At 45.6% G+C, this 25919-nt stretch overlaps 1 pseudogene; it reads left to right on the top strand.

Annotated features, from left to right (window-relative positions):
• Window positions 1–25919, top strand: part of LOC106025319 (NBAS subunit of NRZ tethering complex-like) — a 152788-nt pseudogene that overhangs the window by 59534 nt on the left and 67335 nt on the right.

Here is a 25919-nt window from a genome sequence, read left to right on the forward strand (position 1 = left end):
GAAACACGGTTCAGAAAGACAGCATAGTCTGTGTAAGCCGCACTCACTAGCATCTTGCAGAACTAACCAGGGCAGACTGACCATTGTAACAGTGAGGAGGCATTGTGTTTGCATTAGGGCATTAACAAATGCCCAAATCTGGCACAGATTTTTACTGGGGCTTTGTGTTAATAGACCCTGAGGCCTTGCTGGAATTCAGCTGGCGGGTTCTCAGAAGCCAGTTAGGGCCAGAGTGTCTCCCTTGGGAACCAAAGGGCCACTTGCAGCTACTGCTTTTTCTGCAAGTAACCTGCTCAGGGCAGTGTTCCTGGGACAGTCTTTTTTTTTGTGGCCTCTGTCTTGATACTGGTTCTGATACTGGTTGCTGCCCAGGCTTCCTCTGGGGTTTGATTTTTGTGTTGACAGCCTCTCCGACGTCTCTGCTGCTCCCTGGTTTTTCACGGCCAAGGCAGCTGTGGGTGGCAGGGCACCCTGAGCTGTGTGTCCACAACCCCAAGGACACCATGGGAGTGCACGGTGGGGCCGCAAGGCCTAGGGGAAGGCCAGTGGCAGGACCATGTATCCCCATCCGCCCCGCTGGCGGCCAGAGCAGTAGGGATCAGCAGTGGGCTTGCCCTGTGCTGCTTGTGAGGAGATAAAATGACAGCAGCTGATGCATAATTCTTTTTGGCCTCAAAAAGTGGCAGTAGAGCATGTCAGGAAACACAGCTCCCCGTCTTATGCGGTAGGCATTGTTTTGCTCCAGGCTCTTCCATCTCTGTCTGCTGCACATGCAAACCGTGGAGTGTACTTGCACAAGCCTGACACTGCCCTGCAGTGTAGCTGTGTCACGGGTGAAGAGTTGGAGAAATGTCATTTCCCCACTTATAGGAGCTTGTATTTTATCAGAATTAATTTTAATTTTCTCTTCCTTTATTCTTTAGTAAGAAGACACAAGCGACCTCAGCTCTTCATGACATGGTGGACCAGCTGGAGCGGATTCTTAGGTGTGGGTAGGGGCTGTGTCAGCTTTCTTGGACCTGGTCCGGGTGGCTGTCCTTCACCTTGCCGTGGTGTAGTGGCAGTGAGAGGCACATGTCCAGATCTGCCTTCGCCATATGCTGGTGGAGCGGCCTGTGAAGCCGGGGTTTCCTTTGCTGTAACAGCTCACTCAGGAGAATCACAGATTTATATGCGAGCCAGCATTTAAGCCCCTCGCAGGAAAATTTAATTTCTGCAGCAGTTGCTGCAACTATAGGGCACACTTTTTTTTTTTTTGTTACACTGGTGCCTTTTGGGGGACTCATGTTTATCAACTACTTAGATGTTCTGGACTGTCTAGAACCTGCCTATAACTAGTTTGAGGTTCTTCACCGTTATAGTGAAACTGAGCTTGCTGTCTGGAAGACTGAAATAGTCCTCATTTGCCATTTAGGAAATCTAAAGTTGTTTGTTTTAGTTAATTTATGCATACAAGTACATTATCATTAGTATTATTATTATTTTAGTACTGGATAGTGAACTCACGACCTTGTGCTTGCCAGGCAGGCATTTTATGCTGCTGAGCTAAATCCCCAGTCCTAGTGTATTATTTTTAAGTATCATAAATAAAAACTTAGAATTAAAAACTCTATTCTATATAGCTATACAAATTATACATAACATAGCTTTTGTACCATAATGTGTATAGTACAATACAATTTGGAGTTCAGTAAACAAAGCAATTTTATTTGCTTGATGAAGGTTTGAAAACATTGTGAGTTGTATTTAAGGAAACTGAGTGTTTCTGTGTATCACAGTCTGAGCATGTGGAGAAGGAGCTCTTCATTTCACCAGGACTTCTGTTCATTACTGGCCTGATTCTTGTTACTCTGCTGTGAAAATGCTGTGTATGCATTTAGTAAATCAGCCTTTTCCTTATGAATTGGCTCATCCCGCCCTGCTTAGCACCCCAGCAAGCCCCAGTGTCTCTTGAGTGATGCTTAGTGGTTGAGTCAGTATGGTCATCATGCACAGGTCTGAAAGTCACCTGGACCCTAGGGATCCAGAGAGCTCAGCGAGACCTAGAGAAACACAGGCATGATTTACTTCACTGCATCCCCATGACCAGGGCCCATCCTGATGATCACGTCTGTAGCTCAGTGAGACAGTCATGTCCTGCCATAAGTAGTCATTGCTCAGTGTAGTATGATGACATTTTAGAATAAGAGTTTTCACTGGGCGTGATCCCAATACTTGGGAGCCTGAGGCAGGAGGACCTCTATGAGTTCGAGACCAGCCTGGGCTACAAAAGTGAGTTCAAGGCGATCCTAAGCTATATAGTGAGACTCTGTCTCTAAAAACAAAATAACCCCTCTCAAAAGAAGAAAGAAAGAAAGACCAAAGAGAGCTTTTATTCTTGTTTCTTCTCATAGGCACACATAATGGTAAATATTTTCTTATGCATAACATCAGGTGAAACCTATCTTGGCCGAGTTATGAATCTGATCGCTTGCCCTGTCGAGGGCAGTTCCTAAGTGGTGAGCGTTGGTGAGCTGGCCCAGGGTGTGTGATCTCACAGTAATGGGATGGGAGGTCTTGGAGACCCTGAGACCTGGGATCTGTGGCACACTGGCATTTTTATACTGACTGACTGTTCTTGGGGGTGATGGAGCCAGCTGAGTGGCCAGGCTTTTCACCTTTGAGATGCTCTGTTCCCTGCTTTTCCAGCTGCCTTGTGGCCTTGTTTGTAGGTGTGAAGTTAAAACTGGGTATCAAAATTATCCATTTGACTTGTTTTACTGGCTGGTGCTTTGAGAACAGAGAATTTATGAAAGGTAATTTTTGAGACAGACACATCATCCTTTAAAGAATATGTTGTTTAGTCCAGGAATGTATAAAAAAGACAAAAATGAAAACAAAGCTTTGTAAATGGAAACGTTAGAAAAGTAAAAGCAGAGAAGGGAAATGGGAATACGATGGCTATCATCATTATATATGGCAGACATGTACTAATAAAGTAAATAAGATTTTAAAATTAAAAGTAATGCCAGTAGGCTGGTCCGATGGCAGTGGGTTATCAGAACTTATTAACATTAGTGTCACTAAAGTTGGTATACCACCCCCCCACTGCTAAATTTGACTGGCTTTAAAAAAAAAAATTAAAAAAAAAAAAAAAAAAAAAAGTAATGCCAGTAGGGAAAAACAAGATTTGATTTGTAATTATGAGCCCTGTTGTTAGTGAGAATTAATGTAATACATGTGTGAAGTCGTGTTGTAATGTATGATACCCTAACCCTAAAAAGTACCAGACACCAACGTATCACTTAGATGCTTTCAGCTTCTTGACTATCTCTGTTTGGCAGCAGGATTTTTACCAATTCCTCTTGCACTTGCAGCGTGTCAGAGCTTCTGGAGAAGCATGGACTGGAGAAGCCAGTTTCCTTCGTGAGAGACACGCAGTGCGACATGGAGGAGGCGCGCAGGCTGATGGTGAGGCTGGCCAGGCACACAGGCCGGAAGTGAGTTCCTGAGCTGCTCGGGCGCGAGGGGGTCCGGGTTCAGCGTTGCTTTGTTCTTCTCCAGCCCCGTGGGTGAATTAAAGCTGGCGAGTGAGGGGCCGCGCCTACTGGGGTGGGGGCTCCATTTGGTCAGTCGTGATGTGTGTGAGCGCAGACTTGCACAGGTGTGCTGCACAGGCACACCTGCCTCCCTCTGTGCCCCTCTTCTTTCTAATCCCCCCTCCCCCTGCCGTACCCTGTTGTCATCAACCTGACCTCCCAGCTGCCACCACAGATCTCTTCCCAGCCCTTCAAGCACCGCTTCACATCTGCTGGGTTGGTGTGAGTGGATGTTGTTGTTTCATTTGGCTTCTGATGCTCAAAGTCATTGTTTTCATCCATGTCATGTCATGAATCAGTGGCTTCTTGCTGAATGATATACAGATTTATCTCACCTGTGTTTAAGGACAGTGGGTTGTTTTAGGCTTTGACTTTTACAAATGCAGCCCCCATGACTATTTGTGTGTCAGTTTTTATGTGGGCTCGTGCTCGCCTTTCTCCCGGATAAGCCCTGTGTGCAGAGTGCGGGGGTGGGGGTGGGGTGGGGTGGGGTGGGGGGGTGGTCCTGTGCGTGTGAGGAGCAGCAGCAGCAGAACCGGCCCGATGCTCTTCAAGGTGTCATCCATTTCTCTCTGTGACTGGCCTTGAGGAGAGTTTCAGTGGCTCCATGTCCTCTTCCGCACCCAGGAGTGGTCAGTCAGTCTCTTAAGGGTGGTGATTTTCATAGGTGTGTAGTGACCTTCGGGTTTAGTGTTAACTGCATTTCTATAATGATGAGGGAGCTCCCTCTCTAAGCACATCTCCAGCTGCATTTGCTCTTTGCCCATTCTCAAAAGCTGGACTGTTTGCATTCTTATTGAGCTGTGAGTTTGCTTGTGCGATCCCTGTCTATGTTCCTTGCTACTTAAGTGCTTTGAAGCTATTCCTTCCCTTTATTCTTTGCTCTGACCTGTGTCTTTTAAAATTGTACTTAAAAATCGAATTCTTTTTAGTTTGCTCTTTTTTAATAGTGCTTTTGTTAATCTAGAAATGTTTGCCTTTAAGCTTTTCTAGCAAAATTTTTAGTTTTATACTTATAGATTCTTAATCCACTTTGAGAGTTAATTTTCTTTATTGCTCAAAATACAGGTTAAAGGTTTTTTCCTGTTTGAATAGTCCCACACCATTTCTTGAAAATGCTGTTGCCTTGAACTCATGGCAATCCTCGTGCCTCAGCCTTCTGAGTGCTGGGATTATAGGTGTGCACCTCCACATCTGGCCTACTTTTGCATTTTTATTCTGCTCCATTAATTTACTTGTCTTTCTTCCTATACTTTACTGTATTGGTTTTTGTAGGTTTATAGTAAGTCTTGAAACCAGGCAATATTAGACTCCTGACTTTGTTTCCCATTTTTATATTTGTTTAGCTTCCCACAACCCTATGAACTTTAGGATCAGCCTGTCAAGTGTTGTCATCCAGGATTTTGCAGGGATCACTGTAGTCCAATTTCAGGAGTATTTCTGTCCCATAGCATTATTCATTTTTCCACTCCGTGAACACGGCATGCCTTTCCATTGACGTGGGCCTTTCATTTCTTCTGATGATTTTGTGATACGCAGTGTGCATGTCTCCGGCTCATTTCGTAACATTTATCGCCTGTTGAGTCAGCTATGAGTGGAATTGATTTCTTCTTTTCAGATCCGTTATTCCTACTGTACACATTATTAGCTCAGGTAGTTTTTCTGCAGTCCCCTTGTCCTGAGTATGGAGAGCTGCCTGTGTGTGGGATTGGGGTGAAGGGAGGCTGCAGAGTAGCAGGTTGCACAGGACAGTGTGTGCCTGTCACCAGGGCTGAGCTTGTGGCCTCCTTCACAGCCATCACTCACTTCTTGTTACTTTATAGAAACAAATTTGATGCTGTGTCCTCTTTCAGGTTTTCCCCATTCACACTGTAACACGGGCTCATAATATTATATTAATTTACTCATTCTGTTTATCATGAAGTATTTCATTTTGTGACTGTAACATGTTGTGTAACCTATGTTACGGAGTTTTAGACTGTTTCTCAAGTTTTGCTTGTTATTACTATTTCTGCTGTGAATCATTTTGTACTTAACCACCTTTTATTTTTAAATTTTTTTCATTGTTTTGAGACAGGTCAGGCTTGTAGATCAGGCTCACTTTGAACTTTGTGGCTGTAATCCTCCTGTCTTGGCCTGCCAAATGCTGGGATCGCAGGCTTGTGCCATCACACCAAGCAGTGGTCTTTTAATACATTTATGTGCTTCTCTTGAATACCTGCCTACAGTAGGTAGAACTGCTGAGTTAGAGAATATCTCTAAGTTCGACCTTAGGAGATTGTGTGTGTGTGCATCCCTCCAAGCAGAGGCAGAATGAATGTGACCCCACATGGAGCAGTTTCCTCTCTGCATCCCTGAGGATCCCAGCACATGGATGCACTTGAGTGGGTGGCATCTGTGTGGAGACTTTGTTCAGTCCTAGCATCGTGACTGAGGCAGAGATGGAGGTCAGAGAAAATTTCCTGGGTCCTTCAGTAAAGATATTTGAAATAAACCACTTTCTCATTTTTATTCTTCACTATCCTTAGGGTGCTCAGTGTTTTTAACAGAGTGTGTGCAAAGATAGTAAACTTTTAAAAACTAGAACATTTGTATCTACATTGACTTTTGTCTCTTGGTTGTCATCATCTAAAGTAGTAATTTATCCTAATGAAGTTAGCAATTTTGCTGTTTCTTTTTGGTACTTCCTTTAGAGCCTGCTAAAAGAGAGACAGGGAACCTGAAGGCATTGGTTAATATTCACGTTTCTTAATCACACATTTACTTGTGAAGTTTTGTTCACATCCCTGTGTGCATGTTTTGTGAACTATAGATTTTGACACAAATGGCTTTGCCTTGGTGTCATTCTTGATGTGAGGCTCATAAGTAAGAAAGAGATACAGTGCTTCTGGTCAGGCTGGAGAGATTTCCAGCTTCTCACAGATGTCTCAGGGGCTCCCTAAGCACTAATGTACCACCCTGCACAAAAACTAGCAATGAATCTGAAGGGCATTTCAAGGTAGGCGCTACCACAGTGCTCAGTGAGCGAGCCAGCATGGTTGGACCTTGTAGTTTTGTAGTAGCAAAGCTCAGAGGTGGGCACTGTGATGGCAGGGGTGGGGATGTTGACAGAGGTGCTGATACGAGAGGGCCATCGGCATCTGCAGTGGACAAGAGCTGGCTCAGGCTTCCAGGTGGCCGCAAGAAGCTTCCATCCTCGGTCTGTCACAGGGAACCTTGGGGAAACCCCCTCGCCTTACGCAAGAGTGCTATAAGTGTGGGTTCACAGGCCCAGGGTGAAATAATCAGGACTCTGCAAGAGAAAATTGAAACATACAGTGTATGTTTGGTTTTTAGGGGTTTAGCATTACAGTTTAATCTAAATTAAAAAAAAAAAGGGCTAAGGATTTAGCTCAGTGGTACAAGTGCCTGTCTTGCAAGCGCACAGTCATGAGTTTGATCCCTGGTACCCCCCCCAAATAAATAAATAAATAAATAAATAAATAAATTTTTAAAAAGAAAAAGAAAAGTCAAGTACTCCTAAAGCAGCATGATCCCTACTACGTGTCTTTAGGAGCTCTCTCTGCGTCTTCTAGGAAAGCCTGTGTGACTTTTCTCTCTGCGATTTGCTACTGCTCTGTGCTCTGTCCTTCTCTCCTGCGCCTGCCCAGCTCCCAAAGAGTCCCCTAGCCTTGAAGGTGCTTAGTTACACAGGAGCCTTACGTCTGCCCCACTCCACCCCACCCCATGGCAAGGTCATGGCCTCCACACTCTGCAGGGACATTCACTCAATAGCTCCATGATACGCCTTCACACACCTATAACCAGAGGGTTCTACTGCTTTAGGCTGCTCTGCAGTCGCTGTGCCACTTATTCATGTTTGCGTGATCGTGGGCTGCTCCTAGTGGAAGGCCTGTGGGTGCTGCAGTCTCCCACCCTTCCGCTCAGTGCATTCCCATGCCTGAGGATCCCTTGCCTGAAAACGGGTGAGAATTTTGCCCCCCTTCAAAGCAGCCCACTGGAAATGAGCCCTGATTGTTTTGTGTATGTGCTGTGGCTGGGCCTTTGAGGCTCCAGTCTTCTACTTATTCTAATCTGTCCTAAATTCAGGTTTTACCATTTTGAGTGCAATATTGTTTCTCCCTGGAAAATGCAGTTCCCCTCCAAAGCTGCGGCCAACACTGTTTGTGTTTAGGAATCTCTTTGTGTAGGACAAGCCCCTTGCTTAATTTCTTTGAGTTCTGCTCTTGATTCTTATTTACTGACTGTGTTCTGAAAAGGGCCATTATAAATAATGTGTTATAATTTATTTTAATTAGAACCTCCGCGCAGGCAGCCATGTGTGTGAACACATTGCCGCCATCTGTCCCTGTGTCGATGGCTCCCAAGGAGCAGCTGTGCGGAGAGACTTGGATTCAGCGAGATGGTGCCTAGCTCTGACTTGATCAGGCTGCCTGGTCAGGCTCGCTGTGACTTGCCTGCCGCACACCGGTCTGAAGGGGCCTCCTAAAGAGTTCAACGACCCAGGTCACAGTAGGGGAAACACTGGATTATTCTAGCATACTCGCAAATCTGTCCATTTGTTTTATATATTTGCATGTTGGTGAATCATTTTCTCTTACGCCTTATTGCATATGGAGCAAGAGTAAATGTGTTTTGTGTAATATAAAATGCTGTAGGCAAGTGAAGCATGTGCTTATTAAACACTTCAGGCGATTCTGGGCACAACGGCATGTTCTTGTAGCTCCAGGTACTTGAAAGGCTGAGTCAGGAGGATCACTTGAGCCGGAGAGTTTGAGGCTGGCCTTGGCAACATATTTAGAGCTTATATCCAAGTCCAAACAAACAAACAAGAAAAGTTGGGAGGAAAAATCCTTGAAATTATGTTTTCCAATACTTTTCCCATAGTAATAACTATTATAGACACAGAGGCTTTGACTTTATTTTTAATGCACAGAAGTGGTAATGTTTTGAAAGATATTTCATAGGTAAAAGAAAGACACATCTATGAAGAAGCACCATTTAGTTGGTTATGGCAAACACAGAATAGAATCAATCTCCTCCTTTTGAGCGTTGAATTTCATAGTTGTGGAGAAGTTGAGGACTGTGCAGGAGACAGGGACGATGGTCTCAGCCTTCCCAGGCAACAAGGGCACACAGAGCTGTGACCACCCTACCCCTCGCCTTTGTCACCATGCTTGGAGCTTGGGAGGCACACAATGTTTGCAGCTAGACTGGTTCACAAATGTTGGGTGCTTAATATGACCCAGAAAAACCATATCTCTTTACAGATTCTGGAACGAGTTACTGCTTGTAATTCAGAAAAAGGGAATCTGAAACTCTTAGCTGACTTTTTGTTTCGGAGAGTCTTCCTGCAATGCCTGTGTTTGACCAGAGTTGACCTCACCCTTTCCTGCAGTGGCCCTGAGGTGGGCTTTGAGAGAGAATGTGAGATTCAGGAATAGTAAATGATTTGCTGTAGGACTGCTCCACTAGACTGACTTGTTAGCAAAGTCTTTCTTGCTTTTTTCTTCTTTGTAGTACTGGGGATTGAATTCAGGGGCTGCCCATTGGTCAACACCCCTCTTTTTGTTTTCCAGTGGATCTCACCAAGTCACTAAGTTGTGCATGCTGGGCTTGAACTTGCCATCCTCCTGCCTCAGCCTTCTAGAGTCTGAGATTGCAGGCGTGGGGTGCCACCAGGCCTGGCCATTAGTAAAGCCCTCTCCCCTGCTGCAGAGGAGTCTGACCGTGCACTTCCTGCTCTGTAACTTCACAGAGCAACACAGCCAGTGTGCAGGGGTCTTGCTGCCCATGTGACCTGTGGGGCCGTACATCCCTGGAAGGGCTGTGAATGAACCAGGAGAGCTGCAGGGCGAGGCCTTTGGCTTGCAGGGATGCAGTCTTTGTGGGTCCCTAAGGGGGCCTTGGAAATCATGCCCATGGACTCACTGCAAAAGACACAGGGCCTTTCAGAACAGGAAGCTGCCTCGGAGTCAGGTGGGGCAGAGTCTTTTGGTTGCTCTGCTCCTGGGCTGACATGTACTTTGAGTTGCACTCCAGACTGTGACCAGTGTTCTTTGATTGCCCTGCTGGTGAGTGGTGGTTCCAGGCCTCTGTATGGCAGTGGCCATGGCCCATGGCTGCCGAAGGCCTGACAGCTCTGCTGAGGTTAGAGACTCCTGGGAGCTGTGAGCAGAGGTGAAGCTGGGAGCAGCTGTCCCCCAGTAACTCCTGGGCCTCCCAGCTGTGCCCGCTCCTGTGCTATGTCCCACCATGGACACACCCCACTCATTCAGCCCACATTTAACATGTAACACTCTTCCGATGTTCTGTCCAAGCGGCTGATGATGGGCTGGCGTGGTCGCAGCTCTGGCACTGAGGTCCAGCTGTCCCCTAAAAGTCCGAGTGAACTATCCTCACTGAACCCTGGGGCCACCACGCTCCAAGAAAGAGGCGTGAGAGCCGCTTCCTGAGCTGTCCCTTTTTCTGCAGGCAGCCTCCTGTGGGCGAGTTGCACTGGAGGACGCTGCTGCAGGACATGCTCACGATGCAGCGGGAAGTGTACACATGTCTGGATGCCGACGCTTGCTATGAGGTAACTGTGGGGCTGTCTGCGCACTCCCGTGTCCACCTCCATCTCTCTATTCTTTGTTACAGCAGTGGCTTTAGTAGGGTAGCCCCCTGCAAGCCGATCCTCATCCCCCGCCTCCACACTGTTGGTGGTCATGGGAAGGCCTCTCAGACAGCTCAGTTTCTGCACCTCAGAAATAATGTTCTGACTTGATCCTTTCTTCTTGCATCTCTGCTGAATCACACTAGCCTCTGCTTGCTTCCTTCTGCCCTGCCCATAGCGCCCCATTCGTGCTCAGCATTTCTTCTGAAATAAAACGTTGTGTGCACTGCCTTCCCTAGGGTTCTTGTTTGTTCTGTTGTCAGTAGAGGAAAGTGTGGGTCTCCGTGCTCCGTACAGAGAAATGGCCGCACCTTTGCCTTTTCCGCTGCCCGCTGCCCTCAGGTGCACCCGACCCTGCTGCCCTGTCTTTCCGGCTCCTGACTCTGCCTACATTGTGTCCTCTCCTGCTTGAAAGTCCTGAGGAGGCTTCAGAACTCAGCTCTTCATGCACTAGGCCACTGTGGTCCCTTCCTGGAGTTTGCATCTTCCTCATCTTTCTTCTCATGTCTTGGTTCCCACACCTACCTGTGCTGGCGAGCTGCTGGGCAGGCGGTGTCCTGTCTGGTCCTGTCCTGTCAATATCTGTCTGGTCTCATCCTGTCATGTCTGGTCCTGCCCTGCCCTGTCCTGTCCGGTCCTGTCCTGTCTTGTCCTGTTCTGTCATGTCATATTCTGACCTGTCCAGTCTGGTTCTGTCCTGTCCAGTTTGGTCCAGTCTGGTCCCTCCTCAGGTTCCCAGGGCACACACAAGGAGAACTTAAAGGGCTGGTCACAAGACAGATCCTTGGCACATGGCAGTCTACTCATTATTTTGTAAGACATGTATATTACCAGTAAATTACTTATGGTTCCTCTTGGGAAATGATCCAACTAACTCACTTTGAATGAAATACAAGTTAAAAGAGATTCACTATTTGAATTTTCTTCTCAGAGAGGCCAGCTACAAAACTATATTATGGTGAAAGTAGTTCTCTATTTTGTGAAATTGTTTAGTTTTTAAATTGCAGGTGATTTTAACAAAAGAACAATAGTAGAGGCTGTTAGGAAATGAATGATTTATGTTTGAATATCAGGTTTTTAAATGCTTGAATAATTGTATTGTTCACAGTGAAGATTAGCCTCAGCCTGTATTTAGCTGCCAGTGACTGCCCTGTATACCTAGCTGTCTCTTGTACATAAGAAATCGGGCTTTTTTTTTTTTTTAACATTGGAATGACATTTTGGTATTTTCTTGATTGTGACTATAATTCTGATTCTGACTAAAAAATTGGCAGGAGGTATATTACACTTGAGTGAGTTGGTTTTTCTTTTTGGTTTTTTTGTTTTTGTCTTTCTGAGGCAGGGTCTCACTATGCAGTTATGCAGTTCAGGCTGGCCTGGAGTTCTCTTTGTAGCCAAGGCTGGTCTTGAACTTATAATGATCCTCCTGCCTCAGCCTCCTGAGTGCTGGGATTACAGTGTGCCCCACCATACCTGGCTTTGATTTTGAAAGTATTCTTTCAAAATCAGGGGACATACTGCATTACAAATAGTTTAGTTCCTTTTTTCAGGGTTGGTGTGTTAATGATGTTTGTCCATAATAAGTCTTTGTCTTTGAGAACATAACAGTTTGGAAGCCTAACATTTTGAAAGATTGTAGATGATGGTGGATAGACTCGGTAGAGTTCTAAGCAGCCTTTTTTTCTCTTTTAAATTGCTAGATTGTCTTATTACCTTTTGACTTTGTGTCCTTGGGAAATACATTATAAACTCAGGGCTGTAACTAAAAATGTGAGATGCATCTCACAAGACAGAATCCACACTGTCCATGACAGCAAGAGCTTGTGCAGTCTGGGCTCCCACATAGGTTTCTCAGCACCGCTCTCAGTTCTTGGCTTTTTGGAGTGAGCAGAGCTGTGCGGGGCAGCAGTCCTGTGGGGCACTCCAGCTAGGGGTGACATGTGCTGCCAGTGGCTACAGATGCCATGCAGGCTGCTCACTGGTAATTTGCTTTCTGTTACATTGTCTTCTTGCAGCTGGTCTCTCTTGAATACCATGATTGCTTTTTTCCTTTTCATGTAGGCTTATCCAGAAATGCTAAAGAAGGGATGATAAAGGAGTCCAATGCTCCTCTTACTTAAAAGGAAACTTGATTTTCCCTGAAATTTTGTTTTTCATTCTCAGTTTCTGTGCTGTCCTCAATGTGTGGAAAAACAGGGCAGTTGTCCTTGGGACACTCTTGTACCAATTACAACATCAGCAGTGTCGGCTTGGGAAACACGCTGTTTCACACGTATCTGAGAGTCTGTAAGCACTGTCAGTTGAAGTGCTCATCTTACGTGGGGTGCTGTGGCACAGGCCTGTGATCCCGGCACTCAAGAGGCTGAAGTGGGAGGACTGCAAGTTTGAGCCCAGCTGGGTGACTAGGCGAGACCTGGGTTCCCGAGGAGGCAGCTCAGGGTGAAGACCCTGAGCTCAGGGTCTAATTTTGATCCCCCAGAAATTTTATCTGAGTGGGTTCTATTTCTTGTCAAGGAGAATATGATATTTTCATGAATATCTAACATCAGCGTCACATACTGTTGCAGCTTCTGTGAGGAGGTGCACCAGTGACATCTGTAGCTCAGCGGTAAGGTTTATAAGACTGGATGCAGATGCTTTGACACAGTTATAAGTTATGTGGATCAGACCAGGCGCTTAGAGTTCCAGCACTCAGGCCCTGTGGCAGGAGGGACATTATGTGTAACACACCCAGTTTCCACTGAATATAAATTTCACATACTCGACTCAAGTATTCATTTAACACCTTAAATACTGTGCTTTAGTTTACCCAGTGAGATCATTTCTCATTTTCCTAAAATGCCTCTTAGTATGGAGGAAAAATTCAGAGTACAAGGTGAGTATATTCACGGTGGCGGGAACTCCTGCCTCTTGGTGAGGGGTGTGCATTCTGAGCCCTCTTGCGACTTGAGGCTTCCCTTCCCGCCTTCCGGTTTCCTCTCTCCCAGATCTTTATTGAAAGCCTGCTGTGCTCCAGTCGCTTGGAGAACATCCAGCTGGCCGGGCAGCTGATGCACTGTCGGACCAGCTCAGCAGATGCTGCGGCTGGTGTGGCCCAGAAGGGGAGGCTGCAGTACCGGCTGGGCCCTGAGAAGAGCATGTACTTGGTTCTGAGCGCCAGCAGGGAGTACTTCAACTCCTCCACCAGCCTCATGGACAGCTGCATGGACCTGGCCAGGTGGACACTGCTGCAGGGAGAAGCAGTGGCTGTGGGTTGCGAGCCACTTCCTCCTGACCATCCGCCTTTCCCTTGAGCTCTGCTGAGGACTTGCGCTGACCCCCACCTGTTGGGAAAGATTCACATCTGACTGCTGTGCACCTGTACCCTGCGCAGAGCAGCCATTCCGTTTGCTGACCTGGCTCCGGGGCAGAGCTCAACAGCCCCAGCCCTCTTCCTGGCTGTTCTGTGAGCCCACCCATTGTGACACTGGAAAGAAGGTGTGACAGGATGTAAATGTCCACAGTCAGTTATGCAAGCTTGTGCTGATCTTTTCTATTTGCTCATGATTTGAAATTAGTTTTATTGTTTTTAGGAAATTAAAAGGGTTTACTAAACATTGATCAAGAAAAAATATATCTCCTTGACAAATCTTAAAAACCTCTAGAAAGTTTCTTGTATTGGTCTGTTTTTTACAGTGATGAAATACCTGAGGTGAGACACTTAACCGAAAAGTAAGTTTGAGCTCACAGTTTTGGAGGCTCCTTCTTGTGGTTGTCAGACTTTCAGTTTCTAACTAGGAGATGCTTGTGTGTGCACCTTTTCTTTTCAAACACACTTCTGGGTTTTGCCTATGTTTTCCTAGGATGTTCATCTTTTTACTCTTAATTCTTAGGGCCTTTTTTCTTTTTCGAATTTGCCCTTTGCTTGGCTTAGATTTTTTAACAACATTGTGAACATTGACTTACCTTTCTGATTTTATTCAGAATTATAAAGTTTTCAGTTGCTGTTCTTTTTCTTATTCTGTCTTCTGTGTCATCCTTTGAAAGATCTTTAATTTCTAAGTCCACTAGAATTTTCTTTGTATTGTTTCTTAATATTTGATTATTTCTCACATTTAAATTGTAGGACCATTTGGGATTTATTTGGTTGTACTTGTGGTAGCCATGTACATTTATCCCCTACTCCCACTCTCAGCAGTGAGAGCTGCACTTTATCCCCTGCGATGGCCTTCCTAGAAAGAACCTGGTTATCTCAAACCATGTTATTGAATCTGGCAGAGTCCTTCAAGTGGTAAACATGTCTTTCTTTTTTTTCCTCCCAAGGTATTTTATTTTTATTTCAAATGATAAAAGTATCAACTCAGTGAGCCTCTGAGGCAGGGTGTTGAGCCTGACCCTAGCATGTTTGGCAGGCATTTCTTAAAGTTCCTTTACACCTGGCCTTTTTGCATCGCTTTCCCTCGCGTGGCTTCTGTCCCCTGGGGCCGCCCTCGTGTGTAAGCTGGCACTGACCACTCATCCTGTGAGCTGCAGGGTGCCCATCTCAGTGTTTTCAGTTACACTGCACACCACCACGCCTTGTGTGCTCTCACTGGCTAGAGGAGTGTTAGCTGGCTTTCTCTAAAGAAACCAAAACAGACACACAGTCCAAAAACTCAGTGTTTCCATGTTCCTTCTAGTTCCCCAAACTTCACCCCTTAGCTGTTTCTAAAGACAGTTTCTTATGTGTCCTTTCAAAAACAGTTTATCAAATGTTGTCCTTTTCTTTTTTTAACTGACAAGTAATTTCTTACTAATTACACACACCTTTTTATACCTTGCTTTTCCAACATATTCTAGTAGTCTTTCTGTGTACACACTTACAGACTTGTTACATTCTTTTCTGATAGTTGTAGGACATTCCATTTTCTGACTTCATTGAATTTTTAATTAGTTGCCACTTTGATGTATTTCTCTTTTCATTTAAAAGACCATCTGGGCATCTGTAGTAAGTCTGTGAGCATGGAGGAGCCTATTGTAGAAATTTTGAGAGCTGCAGTTTTTGAATTTGGAGTTAAGTACATTGGAAATCTTGATGGAAGCCACACATAATCAGCAGTATAGATGTGAATACTGAGCCTAATGAACTGCCACCGGCTGCAGAAGTGGCCGAGCAGTGTCTCTCAGGTCCCTTGGGCTCCTTCCGGCAACCTTGACTTCTAGATCCCTAGCTCTTGCTGCCCGTGTGCTTTCTAGTCTCCCGACCTAGGGCTCCTCTGCCTTTCAGAAGATAAGTGCATTCAATAAGTTCTCTTCCCTGCTCTTTCTCCGGGTTTTAAAAAAATTGGTTAAAATATTCTTTAGGCGTCTCCTACTCTCAGATTGGCCAGCCTCTTGAGGTTTATCTCAGTACTGATTCTTGCTTTTCCTCGCAGGATGACGCTTTGCAATATGCCATTGCTTTGCTTCTTCTGGGAGACTAAACTGAGGCAGAATCAAGACATTCCTGTTCTCCCTAGAAGGGAAATTGACATGATCTAAACTCTGTCTTTTTAAAGAGATGGGTTTCTGATATAGTTGCTGCCTTTGCACTCATAGTTGTGACGTGGCCACACGGTGTCAGTGTAACCAGAGACAAAATGCTCCGCTTCCCGGAGCTTCTATCTGGCTTTGTACAGAAGCCAAGGTTGATACTTGCCTGGACTCACCTTGAGGATTAGGTGAGGTAAGAAAAAGCAGGAGGAGTACCTGGGATGAACTAAGGTTCAGATAAACATACTGTTGTACCTTGTGTTGTTGCTGCTGCTTTTTAAACCATTATCTTGTTTCCTGCAGGTGCTGCTTACAGTTGATAGCAGATAGGCCCCCTGCCATTCAAGAGGAGCTTGACCTAATCCAGGCCCTGGGGTGTCTAGAAGAGTTCGGAGTAAAGATCCTGCCTCTGCAAGGTGGGTTTTCTTCTTAGCATTTCATTGTTAGTAATCTGTTTGTAGTGTCTTTTTTTTTTGTACTTTTAAAAAAAATTTTATTTAAAGAGAAGAAAAAAAAAAGCAGAAAAAGGGTACAAGTTATACAGAATTTCAGAAAAAAAATAAACAGTAGGAAATCACTAGTTAATAGATTACGTATTGTCATCTTAGAAATATTTGTTCAAGTTACAAAATTAAAGCATATAAAGTGGACATTCAAACAGTGAGACTGCAAACAGTTCTGTTCAATGATCCAACAAAACTCAGTAATATCATTATCTATCTTATACACTTAAATATACATGCAGTTATATCGTTTAGAGCACTTTCTTTTCCTCTCTTTTGTACAATGACAATTACACATTTTGGGTTTTATTATTCCCACAGTTCTTATTACTTTTTTTTGGAGAGAGTAAAACCAAATGTGACATAATAGAACAGAGTATCTGTAGCATCTTAATCAAGTCTATATAAGAAAACCTTTTCAGCTGTACCATTTATGCAGGACTTTCTTTCTTCCTTCCTTTTTTTTTTGGCTTTTTGAGACAGGATTTCACTGTACAGTTCAGGCTGCTCTTGAACTCACTTTGTAGCCAGTCTGGCCTTGAACTGAGCAATCTTCCTTCCTCAGCCTCCTGCATGCTGGGATTACAGGCATGTGCCACCTTGCCTGACTGATTCATGTGTTTTTTTTTTTTTTTTTTTTTAACCTCAGGTCTTATTAAAATCATGACGATCAGTCAGTTATTGAAAAGCATTGTCAGTTATTCTAAGCTTGAGCTTATTCTAAGCTTCTCCCTCAAACATTTTTTTTAGTCACAGAAGAATAGAGCACAGTGCATCTTTTGGTCTATCTTTATCTCTTATTAAGTCATTACAACTTCGACCTTGTATATATACATGTATCTGCATTTTAGCTTTTTATATGCAGCATGATTGGAATATGTGGTAAACATTTAGATTTTTTATAGTTCTATTACAGTAAAAGACACATTCCCACAAATTCTCTCAAAATCCTCTGCTCATTTGAACACACTCCCTCCATTTTCTCAGCAGCTCTTCCCGAGGGTCTTTAGCTATGCTGACCTGGCTGCCTCCATTTCCTGAATGGATTTAAAATGTCTCCCTTGCATGGTCATTGTGACTTTGGGGAAGAGCTGGAAGTCAGTCACACAGTGCACATCCAGGAAATAAGGTGGATGAGATACAGTGTCATGTGTTTCTGTTGTTTTGTTATTTATGTGTCTTACTTTTTTCCTTGCTGAGACAAAATACCTAACATCGAAAGTTAGAAGAGGAAGGGTTTATTTAGCTCACAGTTAATAGAGGTTTCAGTCCATAATTGGCTGGCCTAAGCAGGGTGCCTCATGGCAGAGGGGTAACAGTTGATGGCAGCAAAAGACTGAAAAAGCAACAAGTGAGGAGAGAAAGAGAGAGACAGAGACACCCGTGCCTCTTTCTGTCCCTTACATTGTATGTCTTAGGATGGGTGTGGTGTAGCGCTCACAGCCTTAATTCCAGTATAGGACTGTGAATCACTCTGAAACTCTAGAAGCCCACCCCCATGCCCCGTGAGGCTTTGGGTGGACATCTGTGCACACACCATAACACTATGTGTGTTTATGTGTATCTGTTTTTATTAGTTCATGTTTGTAGTTTGTAGTGATTCCTTCCATTGTGAGAAATAGGCACATGTACCTAATATATCAATTCTTTTTATTTCCCTTTCCCTCCTTCTCCTTCCATCTCTAGATATCACAGTACAGCAGTCCATGCATCATGACTCAGAACAGTAAAATGTTGGAAGTGGCTGGTATGCCTGCCTGTCAGCCCATAAAGAAAAAGAATATTTACACACAATGGCACAGTACCCTGCCATAAAGAGAGATGAACTTGAGTCATTTGTAGGAAAATAGATATGCAGGAGACCACGTTAAGTGAAATAAGTCAGACACACAAGCTTAAATACCACATAGCTTCTCATATGTGAGAAGCCCACAGTATAAGTAAAGAGCCAAATAAGAGGCAGGCAGTAGGAAGCAGGGACTCAGATCTTGAGTAAAATGATCCCAGGCCTGCACTCCATGGAGTCATGCTCAGTGGCAGCACTCACAGTAGTTTTGAACACACCTCGTAAAGACACTCGAAAGAGAATTTCTGGAGCTGTTGCAAAAAGTGACAAGAATGAGGGGACGTGTGTGCTGGAAACAAGGGAGCACAGTGGAAAGAGAATAATTGCAAGTTGTCTTTTACTGTGACAGGATTTTAGCATTTTAAACTTGTGCCGTGTATTTTGATCATACCTTGTGTAATTCAGAGTGATTGAGTATAGAAATGTCTTCTCCCAGTCCCTCACCTGCTGTTGACTTTTGAAACTGGTTTTCTGGGGCACTCACGCAGTGTTTTTGCCGGCAGCATCTGCAGATGAGCTGTGAAGCTCAGCATGATTCGCTCCTGTGGCCCTGCCTGTGCTCTGAGCAAGTGCCCGAGCCTGGCAGCCTCTGGAAAGCTGGAGCTCCAAGGTCCCGGCTGCTGTCTTGCTCAGCCTGTACCTTAAGGCTCCCGTTCAGAGGGATGCCAGGGCCCTGTGGCCAAGAGAACACCAGCCATGTGAGCTGCAGGTCCTTGTCAGGTCTCAGTGCCTCCGCCTTCCCGGCATGCTGGCGCAGCTGCTCAGCACTTGCATGGCCACAGGCCTGGCACTGTGTTGTCACTGTGCCTCATCTTGGAGCCTTGTCTGCCTGCGCTTCAGGATTGGTATTTCACATCAGACAAAGATGAGTGTCACGAACTAAGCTGTTGTTAACAAGTGAACAGAAGACAGTAGAGAGCAGCGTGGAGGAAGGACTCTGTGTCTGTCCCCTGGGAAGTGTCTGTTTCATGTGCGTGCTTTTCTCTGTGGTCTGGGTGCCACTGTTGGTGTCAGACTTTCTTCATGCTCAAGTGAGTGGTTTTTGACTCAGTTACGCCAGGTGTGCTTTCTATCATCTGCTACTTTGCCTCGGTGGCCGGGCCAGTCTCCCAACACTCCATGTTCCTCTCACTTCTCAAGTGGAGGCACGGAGTGAGCTGGGTGGAGTCTCGGTAGGATCGGCTGTGCGTCCTCAGGCCCAGGATGCACTGTCCTCTTCGTGGTCCTGTGGCACAGATCGGGTTTTCTACGTGACTGTAGAGTTGGTTCGGCCTTATGCTGCCGCTGCCCTCTCATGCTGTGCCACCCTTCCTCTTTGGGTCGTTCCTTTTCCTGTTCTCCTCTGAGTCTCCTCTTTACCTCTACCCATACCTCTCTGTTCCCCCTTTCCCAATGCCTCTTCCCTTCACTTTAATAGACATAATTACTAATGAAAAGACAGTTCCACCAGCCTCCCGCAGACATGTGGCTGAGTTCCACCACCTGTGGTGGATGGTGGCACCTTGAAGGTCACCTTCTTCACGTGGGGCTGAACACAGTGTTGCCTGGACAGCCTGGCACTATCCCAACATACCGAGACACCATTCCCTAGTGGTCCTAGACTCTAGGAGTGTTTCCGTGTACGCTTGACAGAGGTAACACACATTCATTGATTTGGAAGATGCTCCAGGGGCAGTTATGTGTGTTGCTTGATTTTAGGGTGATAAAGTCTAGGCCCCAGAAGCTCGGGTCTCATGCTGAAGGTGACACAGGTACACAGCTGGAACCGAGACCCAGGAGGCCTGCCCTGTGCCCTCCATTTGTGAGCGGTAGTCCTTTGTTCACAGAATTCTCCCGCCTCAGGGAGAGACCACCTGCTGCACATTCATGCCTCCTGTCCTGCTCAGCCTGAAGTTCTGCTTCAAGACAGTCACAGTGGCTATGTTGTGGACTCCAACACCATCCCAAATGACGGCCTTGGCTGCTTCTCAGCTGTGCTCGGATGGCATTTGCTGTCTGTGCCGAGTGTTGTGACGAAACCGGTAGGCAGGGTAGTGTGTTCATGTGTTCTTTTCCCGAGATATGTGTGTGTGTGTGTTTGTGTGTGTTAATAATTTAAAAAGCATTTGAGATGTAAGTGTAAGAGCTATAGAAAAATGAGGTATCTTCAGTTATTAACAGATATGTACATGCATTTTTTTCTCAACTTTGCCAACTCAATCTTTCAAAGAATCTCAGAAGTCAAACACTCCCTTAATGCATGGACAAATAATGACATATAAGGCTTGAAGGTATTAACTGAGAAATCACATTTTGAAATATAGTTACTTGTGCCATAAAATCAACAGTAAGAGAGCTGGTGTAGCAGTTACAGAGGAGTTCAGAAATACATAAATAAGGTAAAAAGCCATTTGAACACAGTCATCACAGTGTTAGAATCCCATTCTCCAAATGGATTTCATATACGTAAGTGTTACTGGCTTGCATTGCTCACAACACCAGGAGACAGAGCACTGGGCTTGTGTGTCCATCTCTGCTGTGGGGTTCAGTTCCTGGCTGGATTTACTGAGCTGGACCGAGAGCATAACTGGTGAGGAAGCCCCCAGCCGAGTGGCTGAAGCTAGTGTGCCCTTTGGTGGGAGTGGTGATTCACCTGAAGGCTGTGAGAACTCCGGGCCTTGGGTACTGGGGTGATAGCATTCTTGGCAAGTGCTACCGGGAGCACTGGATGAGGCTGGTGACGTACCTGTAAGATCGTCATCTTGTGTTACTGAACCTGGAAAAAATCCACGAATCTGTAGCTGGTACTCAGGAAAATACCCATGACTGTTTTAAGTAGGTTATGGAAAAGTATGCTTGTGTATGTGTGCGTGCGTGCTGTGTATGTTGTGTCTGTGAGATAGATTGTGCTATAGTGAAAAACTCCAAATCTTCTTGGCCTTCACAGCTGGCTGGTAGTACAGTAAAAGACACATTGCCACTGATGACTCCCAGATCCTCCCGTTGCTTCAGATGCACTCATCTCATTGTTGTTGCTGCTTTCTGCAGCAGCACTGGACTCCTTCCTGAGCTTCTTTACCAGGAGACAGAGAGAAAAAAATCTGGTGACTGCTGCTGCTGAGCATCATCCCGCAGAAAGGCAGCTCATAAAAACACAACACTATGTCCTCATCCACCTTAGTCACTGAATCTGGCCCTGTGCAGCTTTCAGCTCTTCCCCCAAAGTCACACTGACCATGAAAGGGACACATGTTGAATCCATGCATGGCATCAAGACAGCCAGGACAGTGCAACTGAACACCCTCAGGAAAGAGGATTCCAGAGCTGCTGCAGGAAGTGGCACAGACAGTAGGATGAGTGTGTCTGAAGTGAAGGGGAGGAGCTTGAGGGAATTCATGGCAGTGTGTCTTTTAACGCATATTTTGTTTGTTTGTTTTAAATGGAAGCAGTAACTTACACTTTATAAGCACCATGTATTCCCAAAACATATTTGATGCCATTTAACTAAAGGTTTGTCTTTACTTTGTGCCTTTCGTTTTCTCATAATGTGAATTTGCTGCATGAAACATGGTCCATTTCCTGGATGTCTACCTTAAACCAGAGGAATGGGCTTAACTTTCAGAGAACATTGTTGAATTGAAACAGTGGTTGCTGGCATGACCCTGCCCTGCAGAATAGTGGTGCCACAGAGGTAGAAAAGGGGTGTGTGGGATGTGGGGTGGGTTTTGAGGGATGAAGCTAGAGTGGAAGGACTGGCACTACAGGAAGGATATGAAATTTGCTGCGACAATACAGCCTCCTTTAAAGTGTGTCCTAATTTGGTGCTTGAAAAGATGATACATGTTTGTACCTTTGGAATGATTATTCATTGGCTGGCTTTAGAAGTTTGGTTATGTAGAAAATAGCCATTTTGCACATTACTTATTCAGAGGCAATGCTAATTCTATTGTTTCTGTAATGCACATTTTCCTTAGTTTCCATTGGTCTGGAGATGGTTTTCATTCTGTCTGGTGGCCTTATCTTAGGGTAATCATGACATCATTTTGCAATACCCCACTTAAAAGCCTCTACTGTCTTTTCTTTTGTAGTGCGGTTGCGTGCTGACCGGATCAGCCTCATAAAGGAGTGTATTTTGCAGTCCCCCACTTGCTACAAGCAGTCTGCCAAGCTCCTTGGCCTTGCTGAGCTGCTGAGGGTTGCAGGTGAGGCTTTGGAATGCTAAGCTGCAGGATTGGCATCTGTCATTCCCGACGTCTTTTTCGCTGAATATCAGGCTCAGAAAAACATCCTTTGGGCCACAGTTGTGTCACTGGGACAGACTGGTATGCAGCTGGGCTGCGCTTCTGGGGTGAAGGCAGCCTAGAGGACCCCAGGCTGGGTCTGGCAGGCTCAGAAGGGCCCTCCCAGCGTCGTCAGCACTCTGCCCACACTTATGTCCCATTTTGTAAATACCAGTGGGATCTTTAAGATAAGCCCTGTGACATTGTGTGTGACCTTCATCCACTCACTTCGTCTATGAGCCCATTTATATCTTTGCTTTTAAAGCATGGGCCTATTCTCTTTCCCTTACCTTAGTGATATCAAGGCTACTCAGTTGGCTGTAGACTGCTCTGCTTTTAGACTTGCATCTGCATAGTTTAATTAGCAGCTGATATTCATCATTGATCTCTTCAGAGCTGAGGCTCCTCCCATGGACAGTGGGTAGATTGAGAAGTCAGAGTTGCAGTTACCCTCTTGCCCCCTGACCCTTTAAAATCAATCTACCCCATGTGTTTTGTGTTTGAATTAATTTGAAAATCACTGCCAATGAGCTTTTAGGTGGATTGCTGACGCTACGATCACAAAGCATTTATCTGTGCTTGCAGGTGAGGACTCAGAAGAGCGGCGTGGGCAGGTTCTGACCCTGTTGGTGCAGCAGGCCCTCTGTTTCCATGACTACAAAGCAGCCAACATGCACTGTCAGGAGCTGATGGCCATGGGTGAGCAGCGCTTGCGTGGTCCTGTGCCATGTGTTGCATGTGTGTCGAGGTGGGGGAAGGTGTGTTCTGAAAGCAGCCAGGCTTCTGGAAGGCTCACCATAGCTCTGCTATGGACACATTTACTCAGCAGCCACAAGCATATCTGCAGGGTGTGTATCTATTAATACTGTAATGGGCTGGGCCATCCAGTTTATCTGAGATGTGGTTGCTCTTGATTCTGTGTTGAAACTATGTTCATAATCATAAGAACAATTTCATGTAAACTATTTTCATACTATTTTATGTGTTTGCTGCATAAATGAAAAAGTAAGATTTTTTAAAAGTATATGCAATATTTGATTCCATAAGTCAGTATTTCTATTCTTGAGTCCAGTGCTTTTCAAGGTCATGTTGAAAAGTTGGGGAGTAGTTTGCATCCTTAAAACTTTCTGTGTTGGAATTGAGATTCCTGTTCCCAGAGGGCAGGTAGTTTGTGGTAGAGGTGTCTCACCTGGAGGACTCGCTTCCTGGTAGGACGGGAAGCAGTCGTCCCATGGACCCTGCACCCGCTTGTTTGCCTGTCCCTAGTACTCTGCACCGGAGTGAGTACTTGAAGCCCAGTCCGTTGCATCCTGAAGTCATGGAGTTGTGTGGGAATGATCCATGCACTTTTATTGTTTTTCTTTGGAGCTGAGGATTAAACCCTGGACCTCATACATGCTGGGTATGCGCTGCCCCACTGTGCTGTGTGTCCCAGCCTGACCTGTGCCTGTGTGTACGACGACTCTTAGCCAGAAACCCTGCTGGCACTTGTGATGATGAGGAAGGCTCCCTTGAGGATTGTTGTGATACCTGTTGAGACTCTTGCTGTGGTGCACCAGGTAGTCTGAGCTGTCAGCTGCTCAGAGGGTGGAGGGCCAATTCCAAGGATTAATAAACGTGTACGTTAGAAGGAAATGCAGCTGGCTGCTCCACAGGCAGCAGCCAGGAGAGGACAGAGAGCCTGGTCAGGGCAAGCAGGTGGAGGGAGTGCGGGTCTCCTTTAACTGTCATACCTTCCTTCAGGAGGGGGAGGCCCCGGGTGGGGCAAAGTTAGTTATGAGTGGGCTGGACTTCAGAGTTCAGGTCAGCTGTGGGCCAGACTATCTTGGCTGGCACCAGCCTCATCCAGTTTTCCCACATACCCTGCCTTCTTATCTCAAGGAATGCAGTGACTTGCTTGCTTCACCAAAAGCTTGCTTTGCTGTCTAGTCTTAGTGCCAAAAGTTGTAGCTGCTTGCTTGTTTTCTCTCAGGCTTCAAAGTCTTGGTGCTGCCCCTGGAAAGACACCTACTGGGAAGACTGATTGGATGGATATAGCCCCTAATGCAATAGGGATAGGAGAGCATTGCAGCCAGAACCAGAGCCAGGGGATCATGGGCAGAAAGCACTAAGAAGAGATGTCCAAAATAAGGTGCTCCAGCTCAGTGGTCTAATGGGGTGTGTGCTGAAGGCAGGCCTGGATGATTGGACGCCGTGACTGAGAAAGGAGGAGCAGGAGCAGTTCCGAGGATGTGGGCATTGCAGTCTGCTGGCTTAGCACCAGGCTTGATGACACTTAGGTCTGAGGTCCACCAGTGGGGGTGGGGGCGAGGCCTAGCCTAGAGGAACTGGGCAACCTGGCTGAGGTCTGGTGAAGGAGAAGACCTATAGCAGTTGTTATAGACATTCCAACCTAGAAAAACTCAGGACAGCACGTCCCACCCTAGGTACTAAGTGCTAATCCATAGAGGAGCTGCGTCCTTTAGTGTCAGTGAAGCAGTTTTGTTTCATGAAGTTTGGAATCATCATGGATCCTGAATTGATGTCATATTAATACAAATGGTTTATATAGAGAGCTTTGCCGTAATAGTCTACAACTGTCAGGGTAGTACCTGAGTTAAATTTTACTTCATGTATTTGTGAGAATTTATTCTGGATTGAACCCTTTATTCTTAGAAGAGCTGCTTTTGAACCAGAGCTCCTTTGAATAAAGAAATGTGTTTGAAGCGCTCACATAGTAACATTGTGTAGGAGAAAGACCTCTCCTGGGAGTCGGTGGCTCCCTCTGTCCCTGTCCTTGGTGGGCTGCCTTTTCCTGTGATGTGAACGCTCCCACGTGACTGTTGGTCTTGCTGTCACTTTATGTAGCACTGTGCACTTTCAGATGCAGTTTAAATACTGTTCTTTCAGGAACCCAGAGGGAGGGGTTATCATTGTCCCTTTGCAGTGGCGCAGGGCACAGAGTGCTGAGCAGCTGGATAGGACCATGGCCTGAGCCTTGGAATTGAGATAGCCACCTTTATACTGAGCGAGAGCTTGTGCTCATTTTCAGCTAATCTAAGCTTGGGAAGTCGGTAAGCAGCACATCCGGAGTACCTCTGAACGCCTTGGGTGAGAGCTCAGCTTAGTCTTTGTTCTCTTAGACTCTTACACATTGCTGCCAAATGTATCACTAATAACTATAGTTCTGCTTTGTAAAACCTGAGCAGGAGTCCATTTTGTTTGTCATCTTATATTGAGTGTTACTTTGCTACCAGAAATCATTCTTTTGCTGTTGTTCTGGTTTTGCAGGTTACTCTCAAAGCTGGGATGTCTGCAGCCAGCTGGGACAGGCAGAAGGCTACCAAGACTTGGCCACTCGACAGGAGCTCCTGGCTTTCGCACTGACCCATTGCCCACCAGGCAGCATTGAACTGCTCCTGGCAGCCAGGAGCTCTCTGGAGGCCCAAGTGAGTGCTCCAGGGTACCCTGGTGGGCTTTCTGGGTTTTTGGTAATGTGAGAATTCTAACATGTAGAAGAAAACCCGGTTGTCACACATAAGAGGTTTGGGAATATACAGCAAATGGCACAGACTACCTCAAGACAAATTGGAAGTAAGTTACGAAATA

This window comes from Cavia porcellus, unplaced genomic scaffold (assembly GCF_034190915.1).
Source record: "Cavia porcellus strain 051 isolate PalLab524CR breed Dunkin Hartley unplaced genomic scaffold, mCavPor4.1 scaffold_8, whole genome shotgun sequence".
NCBI classification, from domain to species: Eukaryota; Metazoa; Chordata; class Mammalia; order Rodentia; family Caviidae; genus Cavia; species Cavia porcellus.